Raw genomic sequence first — 16,308 nt, 5'->3', positions numbered from 1 at the left:
TCTTGAAAAAGTCTAGCACAAAATTCTTGCTTAAAACATATCATGACTGCAGGAAAAGGAAAGTGTTTTTAAGCCAGAGGGCCACACACAGCAGTGGCAGGAAGGGGTGGACCTTGTCTCTGAAGGTCTACTTGTCGCAATGCTGGGCTTTTCTTCTGTGTGAACTGCAGCAAAATACCATTGATCAGGCAGAAGAAAGATGTTGCCTGCACTAGAAGAGGGATCTGAGCTTTGCTTGTGCTTTCTGGAATGCCACAGTACCAAGGATTTTTTTAACTATTAGAAAGGACTAGTATTCAGTAAGTAGCAGGGGGGACTTAGGGCAAGAACAGAGGCAAGAATTAGTAAATGGTGTGACATGATTCACAATGTGTCCCCTTGTGCATTCATGGGGAGAGCAGAAGTGCTGGAATTATTTATTTCCATGAATGGTGATTTTCTTGATAGCACTCCTGTAGGTATTTCTCATACCTGTCCTCACAACTCACCTGCTATTCCTGCAGGCAAATGTGACAAGCAGAGGTTCCTCACAAGAAAAATGGTTGAGAGCAGGGTGGGAATTAGGCCAGCAGAATGTTTTCCCATCTTCAAGCGTGTTTGCTTTCATGTGTGCATGCCACCCAGCCTATTGAAGCCATCTGCTCAGCTCTAGCGCATATGCCTATGGAACTGTTTCCTCAGCTTCATTTTTAACCTACACACTAAAGTCTGAGGGAAAAAAGTAAGCTCTCATGCCAAGTGATGTTTGTGGGGATGTTAGATGTGGGAAGAGAAGACAATAACATGGCCTTGACAAGCCAAGTGTGCAGGTGGATTGGTAGTAATTGAATATCCCATAATGCTGGGTGTCACATCCCATTTTCTCAGTGAATTCAGAAGTGTAGATACACGCTACTCTGGCTCATGTTGATAGGCACATAAAACTCATTTTAAGAAAGCACTTGGAGAAAAGGCTTGTTTTATTGAGAAGCTGTACAGTATGTTGATGCCTGTTGGTACCTGTAATGAAATGTTATGGGTCAGAATTAGAAATCCAACAGAGGAAGAAGCACCTTCCATAACTTTCACTGCCTCTGGATTGAGCTGACAAGGCAGAAGTAATTCTTTTTGAAACAAATGAGCAAAAATCAGACAAAGGAAGGAGACACCCATAATTTAAAAAAAGAGAGACATTAAAAAGTAGATGGCCAAGTTTCTCAAAGCACCAAACTCTCCTGTTTTTAGGGGTTCCCTTGGAATTCTGCCTTTGTGGGTTGCATATATTGCCTGAAATGCTTGGCTTTTCTGTCCTTTGTACATGGTGTGTATCTTTAGGTTTAGGTAGTGGGCAAGGACAGATTTTTCTAAACTAGAACATTGCTTTATCTTCACTTGCATACAAATCCTTACAATGGGAGGGGGCTGAGGAAACATCCCTCTATTTCCAGGTGTCCGTCTTGTTAACCTTGAACTTACTTTTCCAGCTAATTGAACCAAAATACATGTTGTCACACAGAAGAAAGCATTACACCTTCCAAAGCCTATTAAGTGTGGACTGAAAGGCTGTCTACTTTTAAGGGGATGTGTAACTCATCTTTACATGCTCCTTGTTGAGGAGACGGGAGATTGTCTTATGCATTCCTCATTCTGAAGCACGTAGGTGCCAAACTGCACTTATCTTGACCGTATTGCTCTAAGACTTCTGCTCTTAGAGTCCAAGCTGTACTGGATTACAGCACATGGGCTGTAAACCTTGGAATCAAAAGCCACACACAACCTCATGGGAAAGGCACAAGATCTCCCTGTTTCTGACATGTCATGAGAAGGAAGGTACAAGTTAGAGCACTGCAGATGAATGAGAAGCCACAAGGTGTTATTGCTGGTCAGTGTAATAGGAGCAATTGGGGACGGCAGAGAGTGCTGTGGGAAGTGAGAATGTCCCTAGTTTCAGATTATAAATACTCTGTAAAACAGCATAGCTGTTTCAGTAATGCTGCCCTGCATTAATATCTTCCTATTTATAGCCTCAGTCTAGTCATAGCAAAGTCCTCACTTCCCCCCTCCCCCCCACCACCTAATATTTTCTGGAGAATTGTCTAATCTAGCTTTAAATAACTTAAGCAAGAGTACTTTCATAATTTAGCTTTGGAGATGATTACTTGGCCTAATAGTAATAATTGTGAGGATTCTGTAGAGTTTGGTTCATGATGATGTTTGCAGACTGAATTCTCAGTTCCATTTATAAGGAGTTGGCCATAGATAAAAGCATTTACTGCTTTCTTGATGTTTGAGTACACCAATTCAGGTGCCTTACAGTTTATTTCTAATGAAAGTTTAGGTGCTTAAATAGCCATAATAACCTGTCCCTCTATGAATACTCACAGCTAAGAAGCCTTTCCTCTACTACCTTGCCCTGGTACAATATTGTGTGGAATTACCCTACTCGCCCAATGGTCTCAGTCCTTTTTTTTTTTTTTTTTTTTTTTGGCAGATTACTGATGGCAGCATAGATAATCCTTACTATTTTTGTTCAGATAGACCAAGAGTGCATAAGAAGGAGTGAGTTTTAATTTTTTTAAAATTTTTTTCTATCTCTGTTGTTTTCTTTGAATTGGGAGTTAGACTCATGTTCAGTATTTATGGTGGTAAAACACTAGTGGCTGGGCTTCCTGGTCAGATTTTTTGTTCTTCAGAAGAAGTGCTAAATGGAAGACCCCTTCTCCCTGTAGTAGTGGTGGTTGCTTTCAGCAGTGATTCCACACTTTCTGGACAATGGTCCACTACGAATCCTAAAACAGAACAGACCATCTCATTTCTTGCAGATTAGTGTCTGTACACAGGCTTTTCATTGAAAATACCAACTTGCTGGTACAATCCCATTTGCTGGCTAAACATTGGCTACCATAGTCTTTCTTCTCAGTCTGCAGCTGAGGAACAAACCAGCCAGAATTACAGGCAGAAATTTTCTGGTTTAAAACCAAAAGAGATTGGGTTCCTTCACTAAGGCCATAATTCATTCTTTATACAAATAGTATTTTCTTTCATCTCAGTGAGCAAGATTTGAGATGCTCAGAAGGATCAAGCTCTGTTACTGATTTTAGTAAAAGGCTCACTTTGGTAGCAGGGGTAGCACAAGTTGCCTGTAACGCAAGAGAATGGTTCCTGCCCATTGGAACTGCAGCTCTTTAGGAGTTTCATGACGGAGTTCATGAAAAAGTAGAGTCTTCTAATTGAGCTCAAACTGAAGAAACAGATGAGTCTGGCCATGGGCCAGTGTTTTCAGAATTGTTGATCAAAGATAAGTTTTATCACAGTTGGTCTTTAAAAAATACTGACAGACAAAAAAATGAGCTAAAACAGATGGAATGTGAGCCCTTACAATTTAAGCTGATCTGGCTTTTTCTTTCTTCTCTTTTTTTTTCTTTTTGCCCTGTGATCACAAACATAAAAAGATGGAGGTAATACAGGTGTAAAATTTATTATCACTACCAAACTCTTGAGGGTCTTTAGAGAGCAAAGTACATACAAAACCTGCATTTGACCTTAACCATTACTTGTTCCTGTGGTGGTTGGGAATGATTAAGTCATTTTTAATGTAATGGAAGCTGGGGTCATGCTCCACTTCTCCTAATGCTCTTTAAAGAACAAGCTGCTATAATTACTATAATAAATGTTGTAACCTATAGAAAAGTGCAACCCACAGCAGACATGCTGCTTGCAAGAACACCCAAGTTCTGCTCTGAGCATGCATTCTGGATTGTCACTGGCTTAAGCACCATAGTGAGTGTGGCAGCTATTAGGAGAGCAGCAAGAATATGTAGGAAAATGTAGACATTGCTGTTAACTGCATCAGGCTTTTGGCCCAGTCAATTTCTTTTTCCATTAATATTGAGGCCGTAGAGTCACATATTAGAGCCATGTACAGATTTAGGTCAGAAGGGACCTCTGGAGGATGTTTGGTCCAGCCCCCTGCTCCATGCAGACCTAACTTCCAAGTGAGATCAAACTGCTCAGAGCTTTTCCAGTCGTGTTTTGAATGTCTCTAAGGATAGACAGATTGCACAGTCTCTCTGTGCAGCCTGTTCCCATTCACAACCACTCTCACTTTGGAATGTTTTCTTCTTATGTGCAATAAGAATTTTTGCAATCCTACTTAGCACTTTCTTCTCAAAGCCCTTTCTTGATTTTTGAAAAATGAAGTCAACTTCAGACTTCTCAAGCTATTATTCTTTTTATAAGAGGGATGTCATCTAACAAGGAGAGAAGCAGCATGCCAATTGACATATATTACCACTCACACAATCTGGGGTTTGAATTCTATTTAGCAAAAGCCCTGTGGTACACTCATTATGAATTCTGGTGGAAAATCTGTAACCCCAAATATATTAATAAAAGTAGTCAGTAAAACAATTACAAATAGCATACAAGCTTGAAGAAAAATTTTTTTTGCTTCATGAGTGGGGAAGTTGCGAGGGAGAAAGGAAAAGGCCCCAGCACAGAATTCTATTGTTTGCAGCTCATTCTGATTAGGACTGAGCAAACTGGAATCAGAGGGAGCCACATGCAGGTCCTAGAAGGAATAAATTTGACTCAAAAAAAGGGCTTTATATTAAAAACCTTCAGATTTCTGCTTTTTAGTTGGTTATTTATTTGTGATTAGAATTTTACCCTTCAAAGAACCAACTGTTTCTTTAGTAATAGATTTCTGCAGTAGTCATGCAGTATGTTTCTTTTTGCTGTGACAGTTTCAGGAATATGTTGCTTGCACACTGGCACAAGGAAAAAAAGGAAGTTTTGGCAAATCAGTGGCAAATGGAGAGATGGCAGCTTGCAAGAGGAATTGTACAAGGACAAAGTGATCTTTTAGATGGCTGACTGCAGAATAAAAGCTAGGTAGATGACATACTGAAAAAAGTCAATGGATTTACTGTCAAAACCAAGAGACATGAGAGTGTGAAATTTTTTCCATTTCTGTTTCATCTGGTAAAAAAAAAAAAATATCCTTTTCCAGTGCAGGATATGTGAAACGTGATAAGCAAAATGGATTTGAAAAGTATTGTAAAATACACAGGCCTGTGCCTGACTAATACTGTATTTTAAATCAACTATTTATTTCCACTATAACTTAACTCAAATTCTGATATGCTTTTTTTTGAGATTCATTATGTCAACATAAGTAGGTGCAGCTTATAATCACTTGGATGGTTGTTATTTTTTAGCTGTTTAATTCATTGACTCACATCCGGCAATAATTCATGCAAAATGGGCTCTGAACTCCTTTCCAATATGCAGATTTGTGTGCAAATGAGCGTTACCTATGGTGTTCATACTGAAGCGTTTTTCTTTGATGTACATTTCTGACATTCTGAGATTGTAAAGAAGAAAATAACTTTAAAAATTTTAAGAAACCTTAATTGAAGTTAACATAAAAGAAGATACATGGTGTTAATTGGTCTGTTTCAGGCATAATTTGTGCCTTTGAGACCATGTCCCTTACCCCCCGCCAAAGTGTCAAGACTCACATCTTTAATTCAACAATCTTTGTATTAATTACCTCTGGATAAGGTAAGCTTTGATTGGGAGTCCTTTATTGTAAAATTACAGTACATTGCCTGCTTTAAGATAAATAAATTAGGGTTGAACTTGAAAAAAAATCTCCATCCAACTGTGAATGAGAAAGTGCATTTGAGTATCAAATGCTAGATGAAAGAACACTTTTTATCAGACTTCCTTACTAGGAGAAAAGTGTTTTCTTTTAGCTCCTCTTTTTTCATTGTTTTTGCACATTGAAAAATTACAGCTTTAGATGGAAACATTTGGGTCTTTGGGTTGCCAACACTTTCCTTCCAAAAGGTTCCTTTCTCCCTCATGGGATCTCAGTATTCTCCTCTGAGAAGAATTCTCAGTATCTAGTCCATTCATTTGTCACAGAATAATCAGTGAACTAAGGATGGCGTTCCCTCCTCTGCTGCTCACCGTTCCCACTTCTTAATTGCATCTAGTTGCCTGTCCATTAAGGCCAAACCTGATTTTGCTTTCAGGGATGGAAGGATTGAAAACGGCTTTCCCCCCCCCCCCCCCATGCCACCTGGATGTGTTTTGGGGAATAGGTGTTACGAGTTCTGAGTGGTACAGAAGCACCCACATGGAGAAGAAAGCTGCCAGAAATGCGGGCAGGCTGGAGACAGCTTGTCTACCTATCCCAGAGGAAGACTACCCATTCCTGGCTTTGCTGTAATGGAGCTGCAGAGCTGAGTTTGGATGTTGGGACTTGGTATGCTTTTCGTATGGATTATGCTGGCTGCAATATGATGCTCTCACATATGCTTCCAATGCAACTAAGTGGTTTGAACAGCTATTGTCGAATGGTGACCGAGCTTTAAAGACCATAGGCTCAGTTCTGACCTCAGAGATGCTGGTGGTGTGACTCTTGAATCTGTAGGATGTTCTGTGTGCCTTGTGTACCTTTCAGGGTTAATTCACGTTGTTCCATGAGTGCTCATCTGAGAGAAGCAGAGACTGAGCTGAAAAACTAGGAGTGTTTGTGTGAGGGTGTTAAGGACACTTATTCTAAAGTTTCAGAGCTGACACCTGGGTGATTTCAGCTCTACTGTCTCTCAGTAAAGGCACACTAACTGCTCTTCAAAAGATATGCAGCATATATGTAAAAGACTTGAAGATATAGGTCCAGTTTTTTGTTCTTCACATAATTTTGAGCAGTCTTTCTCTTCCCTGCTGGGACACCTTGGTCAGTGCAGAGCTCTCACATTTGCCCAATTAGCACGGAAAGTGTGCCAGTGATAAAGGGATACTGGAGGCTTCAGTATCCCTCAGGCTTTGCCACCTGAGCTGTCAACTGCCTCAGTAAGCCAGGTTTTACCCCGTTTTTGCAATGTAATGCTTTTGGCCCTTTATTTGCATTGAAATACGCTGAAATGAAAGATACCCAGCAAGGAAGAACTTTTGATTTATTAAGAGCACTAGAAATACTGAGACAGCAAGACACATGATACCTATTCAACCCTCCCCCTGCTCTGGGAATTGTACCAACAATATGTTGAAAACACTGTGGGATCTTGACCCAAGAACTGGTTGTATACTACTTTCTCATTGTACTAGGCCACTGTGATTTTCATCCTGCTACGTTTTCCCATCCCCTAGAGGCAGACTTGTCAAGAAGCCTTTTGTCTGGCACAGTATTTTCAAATCCAAACTCTGATAATTATCTGTGGTTCTGCTGCTGACTTGAAACGCAATTGCTAGGCATCGAATCCACATTCCCTTCAGTACTAAAATTAAGAGTAAGGAGCAGAGGCCTTTCTGTGACTGCTTCTCTCTCCAACACTTGACACCAAATGCACATGTGAGGCTGACCGTCAAAGATAAATGAGTTCAACAGAAAAGAGGAGACACACACTTGGATCTCAGTGAAATTCAGTACAAATCAGTAGAAAGTGCAACACAAAGGCTTTGCATGGCAGACTGCTAATCAGAAGAGGTGAGTATTTTAGCATATTTAAATGAGGAAAGGGCATGCACTAATCAAACAACATATTCCAGAAGTACTGAAAGAGCAAGGGAAAGAATGCTGCTTAAAACTTTCCAGCACGGATGGAGGGTTTTTAAAATATAATTAAATATGATGATCTAGGTTTATAGAAAGATAATGAGGTAAGTAACAAATATGTCAAAACTAAACTATCAAATACTGTAATTATGTTGGGTACAGATTAGTTGCTGAAAAAGTTTCCCCATTACTGCACTATATCTGTCAGAAAAGCTTATTCAAATAACAATGGGTTTTCTTTTGATTTGCTTTATTTAGGAAAAGGTGCTATGTGGTAACTTTCCAATAGCTTTCATGGGATGAATAAGGATTACATCATGAGCCTGCTAGGATTCTTCAATATAAGTTGCTGTGAAATACACATAAGTGACAAAAAGTCATTTTTTATATGTGAGATTTTAAAAGCTTTCACATCATCTCAGCAGATTGTTTTGAAAACACCTTTATTTAGTTCTCTTACAGGCTTTGTCTTTCTTCTACTGTTGTCTTTCTTCTGCAGCCTGGGTTGCTGTCACATTCATTGACAGTTCTCCTTCACAGCAGCAATATTTTTTGTTAATCAGTCAGGAAAGAGAATTAGTTTTACATCAACATTTAAAAGGGATATTTTCTTAAAACCTCCCAGGGAAAAAAATACCTTTTACTGAGAATTGTACAAAAGGTACATGCTTCCTAGGCCAATAGATCATTGCCATATGAGTATAACAAAGGTTATTTAGCAGTCATGGGTTTTCTTTGGGAATATTGCCTTCACAGAAGCAGCTCTCTAAGGAGATGAGCTTATTTTAAGCTGATATTCATTAGAAAGCTGCTAAGCCGCTAGAGACATTCTGTATACAAAATAGGATATCTGGCTTATATTTTCTTTTGCAGGTTATAAGAGGTAATACCTGTAGTCATGATCAGAATCTTTGATTTATTACTCTGATAGGTTGTATTTTGTCATATGATATTCTGAGTTTTTTTCACTATTTCTTTAAAGGAGTACTTTTATGGATTTTAAGCACATGTGAGCATGAGACTCGTAGTTTCAAGACTGGTGTCTTCCTCCATTTATATAAATAATGTCTCCTTCTGGTTATTACCTGTATTTGCTGTAGTTGTTTGTCAAGGGCTTGAATTATCTACTTTAAAGACAAAATTTATATTTTCATTGTCTTCAGTAGAAGCTGAAGGCTGCATACCTCAACATATTAAGAGGGGGTTAGATATGATCTTTTGAAGGTAAGAGGGGGTATATGTTTAATCTGTTATTAGATATTTTGGTGAGATATGAAGCTTCCTTGGGGTACAAACAGTTGAAGAAAAATCTAAACACTGGCAGAAGAAACACATGACTGTATGTATTAAACAGTGAGACTCTTCATGCTAAATACTGGAAAAAGATGATAATTTAATTGGATAGAATATTTGAGTTCAGAAAAGAAACAGAGAAAGAATCAGGAAGATTTTGTCAAGAGTAAAAAGAAATTATTGAAAAATTGGAAAATAGTAGTTTCAATTAAAAAAAAAGAATCTGGAAGGAAGAGTGCTTGCATATGCAAAATAATCTCACCTGTGATAAAAATGAAACAATCAAATCTGATAGGAGGCTTGGGAAATATATCTTTTCAGCTGTATAAAAAAAGCTTTTGTCTTATCATTTTTGACATTGTGGATACAGTGGGAAAAGAGCAGAATGGTATCTATAGGGACAACACAGTATAGTCAGGGATTGACTAAAAGGTAAATTCTACTCTTTTTCCTTTATGTTTTGGGTGGCAGGGTTTCACTGTCTGTACCCTCATTCTGCAGTACATTCAGGCATGCAAGAAGGCTAGTAGTGGCAAAATAAATAATAGTGGCATTACCTAGAGCTTCAGTGCCAAAACTCTGAAGATTTCTGTTTTCTATACAGAGTCACAGCAATTCTGGATCAGGGCAGGAGTATTATAGAGAAATAAAAACCACAAAAAGAGCATAAGACTGAAGAACTGCAAAACCAAATAGGGAATATATTGCTCCTCTGTGACTTTGGGTTGTTGGCAATGACAGACTTCTCCCAAAGCCTTTGTCTTTTCTTTAATTTTTCTTTTGTAGGCATGGAGGTGCTATTGATCATGTACTCCTTGAGCACTGCTATCAAGAGATAAAATATATATTTGATATCTCATATCTCCAACTCCTGGAGATAGAAGAAAATGGAAAATTCTCATCACTGTCTTGCTATAAGTTCTTTCTGGAGGTTTCAGGGGACATTTTGCTTCTCATTTCCTTGGTTTGCCTTTTGCCACTCTTAGGAGACAGCTGTGTGTTCATACAGCTCTCAGTAAAAAGGCATCTCACTGAAGAGTTTCAGAAAGAGCAAAGGCAATTATGTTTTTCCAGAGCTGAGTATTCTAACAGGGTGAAGGAGTAGGGGCAAAACACTGTGAAATTATTCTGTTTTTATATTTAAAAGAGAATACTAAAAAGTTGGATTTTTTTTTTTATTCACATTCTGTAATATAATTGTTCACCTCACCATTACTCTAACAGAGATGGGAGAGGTGAAAACAAAAATCTATGGCATTTTGAAACTTTTTGCTTTTCTGCTGGATAGCTTGTCCAAAAGAATGAAGTATAACTGGTGGAGCTGACTATAGAAGGTGGAGAGAGGAAGAACCTCAAGCAGGTTCTGTTGTAGTACATAACAACCAACTCAGTTCATTGGCAATAGAATTATTCACATACACACACATGATTTTTATTTTTGTCTATTTGTCTCAACAGGTTTGTCTTAAACCTGGACCTCCATATATATAAGGGTATATGGGTATGTGAATGAAATTCAATTAATCTGCTAATGTTCACAAATGCACATCCTCATTAAGGTGAAGATGAATGAGTAACAAGTACTAGCCTTCAACAATGAACATACATGTCTTCACTGCAGAACTGTGCAGATTCTTGGAGGGTATCCCTGTGTTGCCTTCTGTGAAATGTTCTGTCTGTCAAAGGAACAGGACTTAAGATGAGAGCAAGATTCTGTGAAGGGGTATTGCAACATTCAGCAGTTTCCTGGTCCAACAGTAACACTCTTAGTAGCTTTTTCCTGCACAAAATGGAAAATCTGGTGTTTCTTGACAGAACTTCCTCCCACATTACTGACAGATAACCATTTGCACAGTTACTCTCCTGTGACTTAGCTGCTTAGAAATTTCTCCAACATTGCAGGATGACAACTTTAATGAAATTACCACCAGTATGAAAAAATCTGTTTGGCAAATTACTATATATATTATGATGAGGTGACTCAGGATAAGGTTTTTCTACAATAGATTTACAATTGAATAAATTGAAGGATAAAAGGAGATAAGGGATTGAATAGAGAAAGAGGTGATTTTTCTACAAGGGAGACATTCAAACTTTGTGTGAATTTGGAGACAATGTCCTAATTCCACCCTTTATAAATATTTTTAAAATGCTTTCATAACATTTCACATCAAAACTATTTTTACTGTTGGTAAAAACCAGTAGTACCAAGCTATGATTTAATGAAGATGCATGGGAACACTGAGTGTGAGTGAGCATGTCTTTAAAGATTCACTTAAAAACTCTCTGATCTGCCTGTAACTAAATTAGACTGCAGCACTGTAGGACCTGCTCAATAGTGCAGTGGAGTCAGTGGAAAAACTCACTTAGGCAAACATCTGTGTGTAGGAATACTCTTGCAGCAGTCACCAAGATGAGCAACTATTCCTTCCAATCGCTAAATCTGCAGAATTCATAGAATATATTCAGCATTGATTATCAAATCCAGATCTTTTTCACTGCTATTTACAATAAAGCATAAAGGATGAGTGATTCATTTTCATGACGCACTTCTTTTGGTCCACCTCCAGACCAGAAACTTCAGTTATTCAATATGTTATTTAAGCACCTGCTCACTGAGCCCTGAATGATGCAATACAAGGATACCATCAAGATGTATGTTAAAATGCCATTTGCTTCCCCTCACAGTGGTATTCTCATTTCTTTATGAAATATTTAAGGGGTGCATGTTGTTCTGACAGCATATTAAAGCAATGTCTTCTTTGATGATGTAATAACTGTTAACAGCTTAACACTCCCATAACCAGCTAGTAATGGGAAGGGTATGTTGGATTCTACTAGTTTTGAAGTGATGTCAGCCAAAGATTTGTGGGATCGTAGTTTTCCTTAGCTTTTAAAAATATCTCCATCTGGCATGCTTTATACTTTATTTTACTCTGCTTTGGATTGTACTTTTGCTGTGCTTTGTGACTTGCCTTGCAAGATCTATGCTTTTTTGCCTTGAATTGACCTCTGTCTTGATAACCTTGGACTGGTCTTTAAGGACTCAAGTTGCAAACACAGGATCTGTTGTCATCCTTCATTAAACTTTGAATCCCTCAAGTGCTTCTTGACTAGTACTGTGTAAAATCCTGCTCACTGAGCATCTGATTTGTTTCCATTGCTGGGACATGGGAATTTTTTATGCTTACCACATATTTTAAAGGTTGTCAGTGATGTGTTCAGCCAACTTGCAACCTGACTCTGTAAAGTTGTAATGCTCAAGTCCCAATCTAGAATTGATGTATTGTGTGGTTAAAATTGCTTAACTCTTTCATCCCTCATGGATTCTACCATATTTAAAAAGTCCATAATGATATCTGCTCTTACAGAGAAGTGGGGAACTTTCTTAATATTTGTAAAGGTCTTTGAAGAACATGACATTGGAAGCAAGCTCAGGAGGGAGTAACGCTACATATTGCCAGTGTTGTTTTGTTTGGACTTTGAAGGCTGAAGCTAAGTGCCACTTAGGCTAAAAAGATGCTGTATTTTAGAACATTTGAACATTTCAGATACTTACCAGACTGCCCAAATGCTGATGAACAAGATGGGTAGAAAGCAATGTATTGCTAATCATTCAGAGAAACTCTTTGTTAGGCATGAAGCAACAGCTATTCCATGCCTCCTTGAAACCTGGAATACTTCACAAAAATACACATTAAGTTTTATTATATGTAAAAAGGAAGAACTCAGAAATGGCAGATGAGCTTTTGAAAGAGGCCAGCTTTTACAAGTGTCTCAAATTTACCATGTTATCCACAGGACAAGTTAGAAAAGGGGTATGTTTTTGTCTTCTGGTATAAGAAAGGACTACCAGGTGGGATGGGAATCTTTCTGGCAAAGCTTATAGCTGAATGTGAAAACAGATCTATTTCTGCTTCTATGTGACTCTTGCTTGTATGTGACTTTAGTGATATCAAAGTATTCAAGGTATTGAGCTCACATATTTTCATCTCCAGACCCACACTGTGTATTTTTAAGGGAACTTAAGGGTACAGGTGCCAAAGTTGTCATAAAATCTTGGCTTTTATGACTTACTGAACTCTGAAGCTATGGGACTATATGTCTGATGAGTGAATGACCTTGGTGGCAGGAGCACTTCCCTTCAGATATACTTTCTGGTTCCACTGAAATCAGCAGGTGTTTAGGTGTTGATTTTACTGGGTGATGTATCTCGCTGTTTGCTCTTGAATAGTTTGAAAAATGTTAATGAATGCTTACCATGTTTTCTGGTTGAATTGATAGAGTTGACAAAGTGTGTACCTCCTTTGTGTTGGTAAAGTCTGGTCTATTAGCACTGAGAATTTCTTTGGCTATATCAGCTACAGGAAAATTGTATGAGAAAAACATGAAAAAAAGAATGCATTGATGAAAATTATAAAAGTAGTTAATGTCTTAAATTCTGAAAAACATGCTTGATTGGGAAAAATCTAATTCTAGTTTAACAGCTTGACTGCTGACTAAGAGAAAGCCTTTTGTTCTGATGAACAAATGAGGAGGAGCTGTTTTACAAACAAAGCAGACAGACATTACATTTCTTTCTTTCTGCTTGCAGTGACTAATTAAAGATTCTGTGGATTTATTTCCAGAAATAATGCAATCACCTTCATGTATCTGTAGTTAAACTGATTTCTTAATTTTGGACAATAGACAAGAAGAAAAAAAAATACCATATTCCTGCTTGGGAAAAAAGAAAAGCAATAAGAAGGAATATAACCTTCTGTAAGGTTACAAGCCTGGGAATTTCAGGAGGTACTGAAATGAGCAAGCACTGTTCAGCAGTGCTAGGCAGAAGATTGCTGGTTAGGAAACAAGAAGAGTTTAGCCCTGTTTTACTTCTAGAATTGGGATAACTTCACTAACATCTTAGAGGACAAGGGATATGGATTTTCATATATTGACTGGGCAGTAGTAAAACAATTCTGTTTCTTGCCTTTTCAGATTGAAATGCAAGTATATTGAGGTCTTTCAGTGGGCAGGTGTGTGGTTTTCCTAAATAGTACAGCTGATAAATACACCTCTGGTTCTGCTTACTGTTACGGGTTCATCATGATGTCTTGTTTAGTTCAATTTCAGCTAGTAAGATATGAATACAGCAGGGATAAGAGGAAGGAGAAGGCTGGAGAGGAGTTGCAGAAGAAAGAACCAGATGTCAAACCGCTCATCCATGGGGTGTTCTTTATTGTTTGATGTATTTCTCGGGTGATGTGGTAGGTTCAGATTCTGTAGAGTTTAGGCTTCTATTTAAAGGGAAAAATCTGAAATATTTATGTTCTAGCCAAAAAGGTAGAAAATTTAAATATAATCAGGTACAGCCTGTCACCCTTTCTGAGTGAACATGCCAGCTAAAACCGTGCCTCACAACACAAAATTCCATTCCCAGCTCAATGATCAGTGAACTTGTAAGGCAGAGGAAGAACGAATTATGAGAATGTGTGATTTACTAGGAAAACTATACATTCAGTAGGGGCAAATGGAGAAGAAAAAAGATAGGGACTGAGGATCAGAGGCACAAAATACTTGGAGAATAACTGAGCCCCAAAAAGTCACAAAGAACAACAAATCAGAATGGAAAGAGTGCTAAATCACAGCTAAGCTAATGGCTAGATACTGGCAGTGCTAACCACAGATCCCTGTGTTCCTTAGTGTTCATGACCCTACAGGGCCCAACATGCAGCTGTTTGTCATGTCAGTCATTTCCTTATATCAGGTAAACAAGTGTTGTGCTTTCCCCATCTCTTGCTGGGGGAAAGTTGAACTCTCACAAATCTTTTGAGGAAGTGCGCAGTCAAATGAAGAAGTAAAACTGCTGTGTGCCCTTTCTCTTTCTCTTTTCTTTCTGTCCCTGTGGAAATTGACAAGGCTGGTTATTTTTCCCTTCCTGAAGCTTCTTTCTATATTTATGGACACGAGGACCGGCACAGAAGCTACCACCAACCCACGGCAAATTAAACAGCCTGAGTGAGCTATGACCAGCAACATCCTGGCAGCTGAGGGGTTTCAGTGGGAGCCACCAGGGCCAGTCCCTGTTACTGTGCTCAAAGATGAGTAAAAATCCTTTGGCAGGCTGCAGTCTCAGCATAATCTCTATACACACAGCCCTTAGTTCCAAGTGTTGTAATTCAACACCTACTCCAAAGGGGAGGATATTTAAATTCACATAGTTAAACCAAGTTGAAGAATACTAGTAGGTTTTTTTTTTGTTGTTGTTGTTTGTTGGTTTGTTTGTTTGTTTTTCATTAACACTCTGTTTTGGAGCCATTAGTGGTCATGTGGGTCATATTTATAAACTTTTGCCCGTACTCACCAGGGTTAGAAAATGGCTTACATAGTAAAGTGAAAGCTGAGGTTCTAATTATATAATTCCAGGGACTGAGGCTTCAATAAAAACACGGGTAATATAGAGCTTGTGCGATTTAAATATCTGTGAGTCCAGGGAGGAATACATAATGCCTCTTCAATCTTCATTTTGGGGTGTTCTAACTCTTATGTTGCCCCATACTAAGAACCTTAGATGCTGGATCCAGGCCTAAGCCTGATTCCTTTACTCATGTACTTATTACTTTGCCTCTTGCACTAACTCAGAATAGTAAGTTTATTGCAGAACCATCTCACGTGGGGGTTTGATTACATTTACTCCTTTGACTATTCCTTTATTGCAGGGATTAGGTCTCAGGAATTAAAAGAAAATTAAAGTTACGTCAGAAGCAATTTTTACCGAGGTCAGGGTATCCTCTCAGTAGGGCAGAACCAGCGCTGGACTTTACAAAAGGGAGGGTGCTTGTCAGACTGGCCACCATCATGCTTTAAAATATCCCATGTGTTCCTTCTGGAAGATGACTTATTGTTATATGTATCAGGGGAGATCCAGATGTCATACATGCTGATCTATATTCCCATTATGTCTTCCCACTAACAAGAAATATTATCTACACAATTGTTGCAAAGATCTACTTTTCTAAAATTCCTTTCCCTTAGGTTATGTTTTCATAGAATCAGAACGGTGTCAGTTGGAAGGCCCCTTTTAAACATTATCTAGTCCAACAACCCTACAGTGAACAGGGATATCTTCAACTAGATCAGGTGGCTCTGAGTCCCATCCAGTCTGACCTTAAAGGTTTCCAGAAATGGGGTATCCACCACCTCTTTGGACAATCCGTTCCAGTGTTTCACTTCCCTCATCATAAAGATTTCTTTTTTGTATGTAATCTAAATAGATCCTCCTTCATTTTAAAGTATTTATTCTTTATCCTACCATAACAGGCCTTGCTAAAAAGTTTGCCCCTCTCTTCCTTATGGCCCATGTCAGACTGCAATAGGATTTTCCCAGAGCTTCCTCTTCTCCAAACTTAAAACCCCAATTTTTTTTCCATCCTGAGGGAGAGAGTTTTTCCTTCTTGAGGGAGAAACAAGAGCAGAAAAGCAAATCA

The sequence above is a fragment of the Onychostruthus taczanowskii genome, unplaced genomic scaffold, assembly GCF_017590055.1.
Source record: "Onychostruthus taczanowskii isolate IOZ18803 unplaced genomic scaffold, ASM1759005v1 scaffold71, whole genome shotgun sequence".
NCBI lineage: Eukaryota > Metazoa > Chordata > Aves > Passeriformes > Passeridae > Onychostruthus > Onychostruthus taczanowskii.
The sequence above is the reverse complement of the archived record's forward strand: the minus strand, read 5'-3'. Positions refer to the sequence as shown.